At 42.9% G+C, this 13,584-nt stretch overlaps 1 protein-coding gene across 2 annotated transcripts in view; it reads left to right on the top strand.

Moving 5' to 3' along the window:
- PIK3C3 (phosphatidylinositol 3-kinase catalytic subunit type 3) overlaps positions 1-13,584 on the top strand; it is a 311,657-nt gene that overhangs the window by 171,567 nt on the left and 126,506 nt on the right. The gene's annotated exons all lie outside the window — the stretch shown is intronic.

Here is a 13,584-nt window from a genome sequence, read left to right on the forward strand (position 1 = left end):
TCATAGCTGAGCTACTCCATGCCTCTTATCAGTTTGGTTGCCCTTCTCTGCACTTTCTCCAGTTCCCCGATATCCTTTTTGAGAACTGGTGCCCAAAACTGAACTGCATTATCCAGATGCGTTCTTACTAATGATTTGTACAGGGGCAAAATTATTTCTCTCTCTGGAGTCCATACCTCTCTTCATACAAAAAAGGACTTTGCTCGCTTTGGAAATCGCAGCTTGGCATTGCATGTTATTGAGCTTATGATCTACCAAAACCCCCAGATCCTTCTCCACTGTGGATTCCCCCAGTTGTACTCCCCCTAGTATGTATGATGCATGCATATTCTTCCCAACATTAAACTTCATTTGCCACTTAGTTGCCCAATTAGACAATGCATTGAGGTAATCTTGTAAGTTGGAGACATCATGTAAGGATGTTATTCCACTGCATAGTTTGGTGTCATCTGCAAAGTCTGAAATGGTACTTTTAATCCCAGACACAATATCATTTATAAAGATATTAAAAAGTAAGGGTCCCAGAACTGAACCTTGGGGTACACCACTGATAACCTTAGACCAATCAGATTAAGAATCATTAACCACTACTCTCTGAATTCTGTCTTTTAGACTGTTTTCTATCCATTTACAAACTGATATTTCCAAGCCTGTAGACTTCACCTTACCCAAGAGCAGTGTGTGGGGAACTGTATAGAATGGTTTTGTAAAATCCAAGTATACCACGTCCACAGCCAACCCTCTGTCCAAGGTTTTACTTACCTCATAAAAAGAAATCAGGTTTGTTTGACAACTTCTGTCTTTCATGAATCCATGCTGTCTGTTGCTTAAAATATTTTTTTTCCAGCAAGAACTCATCTATGTGGTCTTTTATTAAACTCTCCAGTATCTTCCTGACTATAGAAGTTAAACTAACAGGTCTATAGTTACTTTGTAAAGACTTTGTTCCGTTTTTAAATATAGGTACCGCTTTGGCCCTATGCCAATCCAGTGTTACTATTCCTGTCATTCATGAGTCCCTAAAAATTTAGATATAATGGCTTTGAAATGACAGAGCTCAATTCTTTTAGGATCCATGGGTGAATACCATCTGGTCCGGGTGCTTTATCCACCTTTATTCTGTCTAAATATTTCTGGACCGTATCACTTTTGAGCCATTGTGGATCATTTGGGGCTGTGTCACTACCACCCCCATTCTGGACATGAGCTTCCCCATGCTCCTTTGTATACACAGAACTGAAGAAAGTATTTAATACATTTGCCTTCTCTTTGTCCCCAGTCACCCACTCTAGATTACTTTGTAAAGGGCCTACATGCTCAGACCCAACCTTTTTACTATTAATATATCTGAAGAATTTTTTGGGGTTTGTCCTGTCTTTTGCAATCTGTCGTTCGTTTAGAATTTTTGCGTCCTTGATTTCCTTTTTACAGATTCTGTTATATTCTTTGTAACATTTAAACGACAATAGTGTTCCTACATTTTTATATTTTTTAAAAGCTCTTTTCTTATTGTTTATAGCTTTAACTATGGACGTGAGCCACATAGGTTTTATTTTTAGAATTGGACATTAGAGAAAATATATATACAGTATCTCACAAAAGTTAGTACACCCCCTCACATTTTTGTAATTATTTTATTATATCTTTTCATGTGACAACACTGAAGAAATGACACTTTGCTACAATGTAAAGTAGTGAGTATACAGCTTGTATAACAGTGTAAATTTGCTGTCCCCTCAAAATAACTCAACACACAGCCATTAATGTCTAAACTGTTGGCACCAAAAGTGAGTACACCCCAGAAAAATTGGGCCCAATAAGCCATTTTCCCACCCCGGTGTCCTGTGACTCGTTAGTGTTACAAGGTCTCAGGTGTGAATGGGAAGCAGGTGTGTTAAATTTTGGTGTTTATCGCTCTCACTCTCTCATACTGGTCACTGGAAGTTCAATATGGCATCTCATGGAAAGAACTCTGAGGATCTGAAACAAAGAATTGTTGCTCTACATAAAGATGGCCTAGGCTATAAGAATGCCAAGACCCTGAAACTGAGCTGCAGCACGTGGCCAAGGCCATACAGCGGTTTAACAGGACAGGTTCCACTCAGAGCAGGCCTCGCCATGTCTTTGGGAAATAGATGTATGAATACTGCCAACATTGCTGCAGAGGTTGAAGGGGTGGGGGGTCAGCCTGTCAGTGCTCACACCATAGGCCACACACTGCATCAGATTGGTCTGCATGGCTATTGTCCCAGAAGGAAGCCTCTTCTAAAGATGATGCCCAAGAAAGCTCGCAAACAGTTTGCTGAAGACAAGCAGACTAAGGATATGGATTACTGGAACCCTGTCCTGTGGTCTGATGAGACCAAGATAAACTTATTTGGTTCAGATGGTGACAAGCGTGTGTGGCGGCAACCAGGTGAGGAGTAAAAAGACAAGTGTGTCTTGCCTACAGTCAAGCATGGTGGTGGGAATGTTATGACCAGGGGCTGCATGAGTGCTGCTAGCACTGGGGAGCTACAGTTCTTTGAGGGAACCATGAATGCCAACAAGTACTGTAACATACTGAGGCAGAGCATGATCCCCTTCCTTCGGAGACTGGGCCACAGGGCAGTATTCCAACATAACGACCCCAAACACACCACCAAGATGACCACTACCTTGCTAAAGAAGCTGAGGGTAAAGGTGATGGACTGGCCAAGCATGTCTCCACACCTAAACCCCATTGAGCATCTGTGGGGCATCCTCAAACGGAAGGTGGAGGAGTGCAAGGTCTCTAAACCTCCACCAGCTCTGTGATGTCATCATGGAGGAGTGGAAGAGGACTCCAGTGGCAACCTGTGAAGCTCTGGTGAACTCCATGCCCAAGAGGGTTAAGGCAGTGCTGGAAAATAATGGTGGCCACACAAAATATTGACACTTTGGGCCCAATTTGGAGATTTTCACTTAGCGGTGTAATCACTTTTGTTGCCAGCAGTTTAGACATTAATGGCTGTGTGTGGAGTTATTTTGAGGGGACAGCAAATTTACACTGTTATACAAGCTGTACACTCACTACTTTACAGTGTAGCAAAGTGTCATTTCTTCAGTGTTGTCACATGAAAAGATAGAATAAAAATGTTTATAAAAATGTGAGGGGTGTACTCACTTTTGTGAGATAGTGTGGGTGTGTGGGTGTGTGTGTGTGTGGGTGTGTGTGTGTGTGTGTGTGTGTGTGTGTGTGTGTGTGTGTGTGTGATTGATATAGATAGATGGATACACTGCTCACAAAAATCAGAGTATAGCATCAAGTCCTGGGATTTTGATCAGGTCAGTTAGGTAGCAGAGGGGGTTGTTAAGCAGTTTCAGCTGCTTTGGTGTTAATGAAATTAATAACAGGTGCACTAGATGGGCAACAATGAGACAACCTCCAAAACAGGAATGGTTTTACAGGTGGAGGCCACTGACCATTTTTTTCCCTACTCATCTTTTCTGACTGTTTTTCACTAGTTTTGCATTTGGCTAGGGTCAGTGTCAGTACTGGTAGCACAAGCCGATACCTGGACCCTATAGAGGTTGCACAGGCAGTCCAACTCCTCCAGGATTGCACATCAATACATACCATTGCTAGGTTTGTTGTGTCTCCCAGCACAGTCTCAAGAGCATGGAGGAGATTCCAGGAGACAGACAGTTACTCTAGGAGAGATGAACAGGGCCGTAGAAGGTCCTTAACCCATCAGCAGGACCGGTATCTACTCCTTTGTGCAAGGAGGAGCAGGATGAGCACTGCCAGAGCCCTACAAGCCCTCCAGCAGGCCACTGATGTGAATGTCTCTGACCAAACAATCAGAAACAGACTTCATGAGGGTGGCCTGTGGGCCCTGTGCTCACTGCCTGACACCGTGGCGCTCGATTGGCATTTTTCATTGAACACAAGAATTGGCAGGTTCCCCACTGGCACCCAGTGCTTTTCACAGATGAGAGCAGGTTCACCCTGAGCACATGTGAGAGACTTGTGAGGGTCTGGAGAAGCTGTGGAGAATGTTATGCTGCCTGTAACATCGTTCAGCATGACCGGTTTGGTGATGGGTAAGTGATGGTCTGGGGAGGCATATCTATGGAGGGACGCACGGAGCTCTACAGGCTAGACAATGGCACCCTGACTGCCATTATGTATCAGGATAAAATCCTTGGACCCATGGTCAGACCCTACGCTGGTGTAGTGGATCCTGGGTTCCTCCTGGTGCACAACGATGCTCGGCCCCATGTGGCGAGAGTACGCAGCCAGTTCCTGAAGGATGAAGCAATTGATACCATTGAATGGCCCCCACGCTCGTCTGACCTAAATCCAATAGAACACCTCTGGGGCATTATTTTTCGGTATATCTGACACCGCCAGGTTGCACCTCAGCCTGTTCAGGAGCTCAGTGATACCCTAGTCCAGATCCGGGAGGAAATACCCCAGCACACCATCCATGGTCTCATTAGGAGCATGCCCCAACGTTGTCAGGCATGCATACAAGCACGTGGGGGCCATACAAACTACTGGGTACCATTTTGAGTTGCTGCAATGAAATTTCAGCAGAATGGACTAGCCTGCAGCATAACTTTTCCACTATGTCTTTCGGGGTGTCTTTGAATTCAGCCCTCTGTAGTTTGATGATTTTTATTTCCATCAAACAATGTGGCATCCTTTCGCTCCTAACACCTTACTCAGCCCATATCAGTATAGATATCCAGCATGATATTTTTCCACATTTAGATCTGATGTGTTTTCAAAGTGTTCCTTTAATTTTTTGAGCTGTGTGAGTATGTGTGTATATATGTGTGTGTGTGTATGTATATGTATATGTATGTATATATATAATATATATATATTCGGGGTGTACACACAGGTTTTTATTTGTTTGTTCAACCAGCGGGTATTGTCCTGGTGATACCTATTACCAAAATCTAAAATTTTGATTTGTCAAGAACCGGAAAAAATTGAAATCTTCTAATGGGGAAACCTGTTCCAGTCACCTGTGGAAATATTTCCTTTCACTTCCTGTTCTGCCTACAGAAGACAAAGGACCAGTACCTGTATTTCCTGTGGTCTGCCTGCAGCTGATCTTTTGTCTTTTATAGACTCACAATGTCTCATTCTGCACTGTGCCAGCTAAGTAGCGAACCAGAGATTTGTTTCTTTATAGCTGGCCCCATGATGACCGGGAGGGTAATGTTGAAGAACAACAAGGTGGAGGATCCACTGAGTGATTGAAGAAGAAGCAGGGAGATTTTTGCACTGCAGGTCCTCCGGTACAGCTGCCTCTCCAGCAAGGAAAACGGTGAGCAGCACAGAGGTGATATCACCAAGTCTCAGCACGAGGCAGTAGTGCCTTATATATTCAGCTATGAGGCCACATAACAAACACCAAAGGATGGGAATAGCACTGCTGTTTTTCAGGAGGCATTCAGGGTAATAATTAACAATAATAATGATTCAGGGCATAATTAACATTTTTAGAGGTTTCCTATAATATATCCAATCTTTACTTTTTGAGTTTAAGCCCACTTTAACCAAATCGCATCCCTAGTTTTATTTAAACACAAAAAGGCAATAGACTCCTTTCCACACATTTAGGAGGCTCTTTGTGTGTTTCCAGGGAGAGCATGCGATGAATTATAAAAAGAGATGTCCTGTCAGATAAGCGTATCTTGGAACGCACTCGCGTATAAAAAAAGACTGACGCTGACATGAAGCCTCGGAAGTCCTGTCAATTTCCATCTGACGACAGTGGCATTTGAAAGTGCTGACACACAAAGCCGTAACTTTGTCACTGACTTCAGGGCAACTTTGGGAGATGTAATGTATATATTGTCTCAGCTCGCCATTCTGTATGCCAAACATGAGCGCGGTGGGGGTGGCCATAGGAGCAGCTTGTTCCTGTCTGAATTACCTTCGGTGCAAATGAAAGGCTCAGAAGCAGATGTTGATTTTTTTTTTTTTTTCTGCTGCATCTGCATTTTACTCTTATTATAAACTCTGTGGGGGATTTTCAAAAGGAACCTATTGTCAGTTTTAAGGACCATTTTGCAAAGAGTGTAGCTGTCAAATTTGTGTTTTAGGTGGGCTTGTTTTTATTTATTTTTTTCTAAATGTGCATATATTCTGGTTCTCTTTCTGGAATGGATACATAAAGTATCATTTAGGACAGGGATATGCAATTAGCGGACCTCCAGCTGTTGCAGAACTATGTCACATGAGGCATAGCACGACTGACAGCCACACGTATGACGCCCAGAGGCAGAGGCATGATGGAACTTGGAGTTTTTTGCAACAGCTGGAGATCCGCTAATTGCGTATCCCTGATTTAGGAGCTTAGAAGGCTTCCCACAAAATTTTGGAGTGTGTCTTTGGAAATTTGTGCCCACTCAGCCAAAAGCGCATTCGTGGGATCGCGGGTACTGATGTTTGAGGAAAAGACCTGGCTCTCACTCAGCGATCCAATTGATCCCAATGTAGTTGAGCTCTGTGCAGGCAACACCAAACTTGTCACACCATGTCTTTATGGATCTGGCTTTGTGCCAGTGGTGTCGCTAGAGGGGTGACAACATCAAGTAGGAACTGATATCTGACCGCAATGGTATTGCCTCCATCCATGACCGAGGGGGATTGCTGGTCAGTGTGACATCAGAGAGCCCGATAATGAGGGGTGGGTGTTTATCAGTTTGAAACCAGAGAGCTTGATGGGGGGGTGGACATCATGTTTTACCGCACCAGGTGACACCAACCCTAGTGACGCAACTGCTATGTGCACTCAGCTTAATAATTTGAAAGGTTTTTAGATATTTTGGACATGCTTTTTCTATATGCTGCTGAATGTTCATGATGTCATGAAGGTGCAGAGTGGTCAATCAGAACTCTGATCTAGAACTTTTAAAGCGGAGTTCCACCCAAAAATGGAACTTCCGCTTTAAGTGCTAGTGACCCCCTGACATGCCACATATGGCATGTCAATTTTTAGGGGGGGGAGCGGGTACTCGGTTTTTAGAGGCACCCAGCTCCCACTTCCTCCCCTGGTGCTGCGGCGCCTGAAGGAATGTCACCTCCCCCCCTCCCTCCCTGCAATCTTCTAGGACATGTCACAGGTCCCAGAAGATTACCCGGCCATTTACAGCATGCGGCTCGCGCATGAGCAGTGAATGCCGGCACCACGGAGAGGAGCGAAGCTTTGTGCCCCCACATCGCTGGATCGTGGGACAAGTGGGTGTCTGATTATTAAAAGTCAGCAGCTACACTTTTTTTAGCTGCTGACTTTTAAATGGGTGGAATTCTGCTTTACCAAAGATCAGATGAGGCCCTGAAGGGATCTTAGAACAGCCAATTCTCCAAAAAAAGGTGTAATTAAGAAATGAAAACTGAATCACCCTAATGAACACTAATTTGTTTAGGATCTGCAAACGAGTTGGACAAGGCTGCATACTCTTAGCATGCTTTGGTCAAGCTATGTGCTTAACATATATTGAGAAGCAGAATTGAAGGAAGATGATATCAAGATCAGTGAAAGAAACTTCAACAATCTCTGATATGCTGATGACACTGCATTTTTTTTTTAAATTAATTTATTACAGATACTTATAGAACCTTCAATTTATGCAGCTCTTTACGTACATATTTTATGTTTACATCAGTCCCTGCCCTCAAAGGAGCTTACAATATAAGATCCTTAACTCACATCCATATATACTAGCCAATTTAGATAAGATCCAATCAAGCTACCAGCATGTCTTTGGAGTGTGGTAGGGAAACCGGAGTACCTGGACGAAACCCACACAAGCACAGGGAGAATATACAAATTCTGTGCAGGGAGTGCAGTGGTTGGGATCCGAACCGATGACCCTAGCATAGCTAAAAAGGATCAGAAGAACATTAAAGAAAAGATGGGACTTCAGGTAAATATGCGGAAACCAAAGGTTATGACAACTGGTAAGTCAGCTAACTTCAAAGTTGATGATGACCTAAAAATAGACCACTTCTGCCACCTTAGATCAATTAATATTCAAAAGGGATCCCGAAGTCAAGAAATGTGATGCCGACTGGTTCTTTAAAAAGAAGAATGAAAGACCTAGAAAAGCTCTCCAAAAATACCGATGTGTCAGAATTGTCCAGGCTATGTTGTTTTCTATCACTGTCTATTGGTGTGGGTACTAGGCAATGAAGAAGCAAGATAGGAAAAGTATTGATGCCTTTTAAATTTGATGTTAGTGAAGAATTCTGAGACTATCGTGGACAGCAAAAAACCAAACAAATGGATACTTCAACAAATCAAGCCAAAACATTTCACTAGAAGCCCAGATATCTAGGTAAAAGATGTCTTATTTTGGACATATTGGGGTTAATTTTAATAAAACTGGAGAGTGAAAAATCTGGTGTAGCACTGCATAGAAATCCACTTCCAGTTCTTTTTTTTTTTTTTTGTCAAAGCTTAATTGAAGGAGCTGAAGTTTGAAGCTGATTGGCTACCACGCACAGCTGCTCCAGTTTTAGTAAATCAACCCCATTATGAGAAGGACCACCTCACAGTTGAAGGGAAAAGAGGAGCAGGATGACCAGCAATTAGGTGGCTGGAAATAGTCACAAGAATTAACATGTGGTTGAAAAGACTTAAGACCCAAACAGAAGACAGATTGTTCTGGAGAAACACCATCCATGCAGTCTTCAGGAGTTGACATTGTTTCTTATTATTGTAAAATGTACCATCAAGTCGATAAGTAATAAAACGAATGCCACCATTATGTGATTTATGAAGGTTTAATTTAAAGTGTATCTATGTTTTTGCCTAAAGATCTGAAAGCAAAAGCCACCCTGTTTAGCTGCCAGGGGTAAACCCTGTGTAAGTAAGCTACATGTCACCGAAGACACCAAACAAGACTATGTACTCTTCTGTGACAGTCTGATTGGCCTACTTCTGTTGTATGGACTGAGTCACATTTTTCTCCATTTAGCGAAGAGATGTAGGGGGTATTTCCTTCAGCTCCTGGCACTGAGCAAAGTGGCAAGGGGGCGAAAGGAAGGTATATATGCAATGCTGGCAAGGGGTGGGGGATTAAAACTAACCTGGATAACCTTGCATGGACAAATTACAAGTTTACTTTATAAAGAGCCTGTGGTAAGATCAATCATTTCAGCAAAAACCTCCCTTTAAGATTATATGTGCATGTTATTTACTTGTGAAAACTTCCCTTCTGTAGATAGCTAAAAACCAGAGACTGCTGCTGGGTGTCATCATCTTGGATGTAATGTCTGTAGTTCCAGGCGATTCAGAGCTGTCATTAAAGTGACATTGTTTTGCAGTCTTTCCTCTACCTTTTTAGCCTCAATGAACCCTTAAAAATAATTTCCAGGTTTTTGGGAACCCTTGTTAACCACTTCGGCTCTCACGCCTGTTTAACCCCTATGGACCAGACCATAGTTCACATTTCTGCTGTGATAAACAATTAATACTTATATTGTTTTTTGGGGGACAAACAGGGCTTTCTTGCGACCCAAAAGTCCTCTGAGAATTAAGTATTTTCTCAAGTTTGATCAGTAATATTTTGAACACAAGTACCATTAATGTGAGGAAAACATACATTTTATTCTGTTGCTTGTTCTATTTCCTGCAACATTAAAATTAAAAATTTTGGTACAAAGCATGTTAAAGTTATTTACAAAAGAAATACACTTTTTTTTTTTTTGCATACATTTTATTTTTCTCATATTGCATCAGTAATTTTTTAGTTTTTACTGATTTAAAATAAAACCGATATACCCTAAACCACGTATTTTTAACAGTACATTCTTAAAGATAATAATGTATATGTGCTTTATAAAAAAAATGTTTCCAGCAAATAATTTAAAATATAAACATGGAACAGGAGATTAAACTGTTAAACAGTGATTATACAGGTTGAAATGAAAGGGTTAAGTAGTAAAAAAAGAGCATGTTCTGATTAAGAGTTAATTCCCTGTGCACACAATAAAAACTTTCCTCAGTCAGCTGCAGCGCTCTCATTCACAAATCTGTCTGACAGGTAATGCAGGAGATAAAATAGCTACTGTGTTATTGTTGTTTTAGCTTAAAGTGTTAGTGATCATTCAGTGAGGAAGGCTTCTGACTAGCTTCCAGTCATAGGATCTCACAGGCTGTACACAGTAGCTGAGCAGAAGGAGATAAGAAAAGAATAAGAAAGTGTAGGGCGTACAAGACACGTCCTGTGTACAGAGGAGGGGATTTATGGACTTTTGTAAGACGCCCAAGGTAGGCAACTGGCTTTAAATGATTTCCTGTATACTTACAGTGCATGGTACTATCTGAACACTGGGTATTGTAGTTTCATATTGTCTGTGTGCTACTACTTGGGAGTGCTGGAACTTGTAGTTTCTATATTGACTGTGTGCTGTTGTCTGTAAACTGGGATCACTGGGGCTTGTGGTGCTACCCTGAGTGGATCTTTGTTGACATTCAATTACTATGTGGGGTCCCTGAGTTTCTGCCGTTTTTAATTTTTTGAATTCTGACCCACTCTTGTTATACCTGATTTACCTATTTAGTCAAAAATATGACGCCCAACTCCAGAATAGAAAATTAATCCATATGTAGGTTCCTTCCTGCCTTGTAAATATCTTTTTTATATTTTGTTTCTTACCTTTGACATGCCTTATAAACCTTTCCAAAGTTGTATTTACCGCTATCCTCTCATCCAGTTCCAGGCTGTGGGTGGAGAAGAATGGTGTGCAAAGCTGTGATGTGTGGTTGCCACTATGCGACTTTAGCTTCCAGCATGCCATGTGTCATGGTCAGCGGTCAGGTTCAAAGATCAGTAGCTATAGTTGAGAGGCTCCCACCGACCAGCTGGATATGAGTACATCAGTATTCACCAGCTCCTGATGGTCGAGATGGGTTTTGCTGCATGTTAGTACCAGGTCATAGTCCTCAGGATTGCACCACCAGGAGGTGAGGAAGCCAGGGTCCAGTAGCAGATATAGTAGGTAGGGATCAATCAGAAGTGTAGTCGGAAAACAAGGTCAGCAACAAGTTGTTGCAGGTTGGGATTAAGTGGAAGCATATTCAGGTAGCCAAAGGTCGGTAATCAGTGGTAGTGGAGATAAGGACAGCTGCAGGTACACAAAGAAGCAAGATATAGGCTGGAGCGAGCACAATAATCTGGAAAACAGGAAGTGCAAAGGCATGGTATAAATAGGAAGTTCATGGGAGGAGCATGGAGTTCAAAGTTCACCCGGAATAAGGCAAAACTATCCATGGAATCAGACAGGGTGCTGTTCAGCATCTCGGGTGACTCCACAAGAAGAGCTAATACCAGATGCAGCAAGGGTTGTCGGTTCAGATCCCAGTCCTGACATTATGCTCCCTCCTAGTTTGGAAGCTAGTGCCAGGAGACCAATGTCCACTATGAATGGTAGTTTCATGGCAACCTACTACAGTCAAGTATTGACCTAGAGGAGGTATGACAGCTTGTCAAAAAAGAAGTGGTTTAATAACACTGGTCATCATCCAACCAGGATGTGGGATGACAAGTACGTATTTACAGAGCTTCACAGTGCCACACAGCACGGAGGGGAGGGTAAGTTATGCAATGAGACCTTCAGTTACAGTACGATATGTAAAATTTAAACAATGGGGCAAAATATAGAAGCTGAAATTGGTCTCTAACCCTTCTAACCACTATACGAAAATGGTAAATACATTTTTTCACTATTTTATCACTCTTTGTTTATCCCCCCTAAACATAACCTATGTATATATCTACTTAAGACTGGGTTCACACCTCCGACGGATGCGCTCGCAGCAGGGTGTCCGGTTAGTCCCTGTTCTCCGTTTCAGAAGGGAATCGGGGCCAAATTTTTGCCTGAATTCGGCCCTGAAACGAAGCCAAATACGGACAGCTCTCCTGTGCAAGCCGCAACAGATATATGTGAATCGGCTCCATAGAGAGACAATCACAATCTCCTGTCATGCAAATTGGATGCGGGGAAACCCACATCCAATTCACATAGGTATGAACCCAGCCTAATAGTGGTCCTATACACTCTCTTTTTTTGGTCTAATGCTGTATAATTCTGAACCAAGTTGTTTTTTATTGTAAATTCTCAGTCTATAGTGGTTTTTACTTACATGTCTGCCGGAACTGCAGGAAGTGAAGGGAGCCTGTGGAGTTGAGCTCTCCAGCCTGCACAAATATTCTTTTATACATCCATTCTGAAATGAAAACATTGGGATTCATTGTTACAGATTGCTGTGATGTGTGAAAGCTCCTGCTGATGAAGTGTCCTGTTTAAAGAACTCCAGTCACATATCTAAAACACCTTTTAGTTTAACTGTATATTCTTTAGAAGTTCTGAAATAGTTGTTTTCCCATTTTGCTAGAACAATAATATAACATATGCCTTTACTTTTAGGTTATAATCTACCAGCTGAATGCTAAAATCAGACTTGCAGTGGTAGGGAAGCTGTGTAAGCTGGGCAGGAGGGGGAAAACATAAGCGGCCTTTCAGAAAGTATGGGGCAGGGTGTCAAACTCAAACTCATTGTGGGCCGCATCAGTATTATGGTTGCCCTCAAAGGGCCGGTTGTATCTGTAAGACTAAATGTCCAGAACACTCCCACCTTCCCTTACATCAGATGTCAAGAGCCCTCCCACCCTCAAGAGTCCCCCACCTTATCTTACATCACAGTGCATCTCCCTTACCTTGTGCTTCTGCCTCGATGAAGCTGGGGGTGGAGGCGGGAGGCAGAATGTGCAGGGTCTGGAGGAGGACCAGAGAAGGACTGGAGTCAGCTGCCAGAGTCTGCTCTGAATCCTGAGGTGGGTGGGTGGGGGGGGGGGGGTCAGAGACAAAGGGGTGTTGCAGCTGCACAGAGCAACACAGGATCTGTAGAAGGAGTTCTGTCTTCCTCTCACTTGCCTGATGAAGGATGGAGGGGCCTGCATGACTCCGAATCCTTGCCATATGTGTACCATGTGAATAAAGCTGTGGACTTTTTTGAGGAATCCTTGGTGTGCTGTTGACATTTCTTCACTCTGTCTACGGTTTCCAGCCTGTGGTTATTACAGCACCCAGCATTACCGAACAGCCATTTTCAGGAGCGTGTGCGTGGGGAATATTGCGTTTGCAGCTGCAGGAGAGGTGCGAGGTCAGCATGAAATGTCTGGCAGGCCGAATTCGTCCCGCAGGCTAGTGTTTGACATGAGTGGACTTCACCAGTAAGGTGACAGCTTGTAGGGATGGAGCTTAGAGTAGACTTCACCAGGGAGTTGATGATCTGTAGAGATGGTACTTAAGAGTGGACTTCACCAGTGAGGTGACAGCTTTTGGGATGGAGCTTAGAGTGGATCTCACCAGTGAGGTGATGACCTGTAGAGATAGTGCTTAGAGTGGACTTCACCAGTGAGGTGATGACCTGTAGAGATAGTGCTTAGAGTGGACTTCACCAGTGAGGTGATGACCTGTAGAGATAGTGCTTAGAGTGGACTTCACCAGTGAGGTGATGACCTGTAGAGATAGTGCTTAGAGTGGACTTCACCAGTGAGGTGATGACCTGTAGAGAGTGCTTAGAGTGGATC

Source organism: Aquarana catesbeiana, linkage group LG01 (assembly GCF_042186555.1).
Source record: "Aquarana catesbeiana isolate 2022-GZ linkage group LG01, ASM4218655v1, whole genome shotgun sequence".
Taxonomy (NCBI): Eukaryota; Metazoa; Chordata; class Amphibia; order Anura; family Ranidae; genus Aquarana; species Aquarana catesbeiana.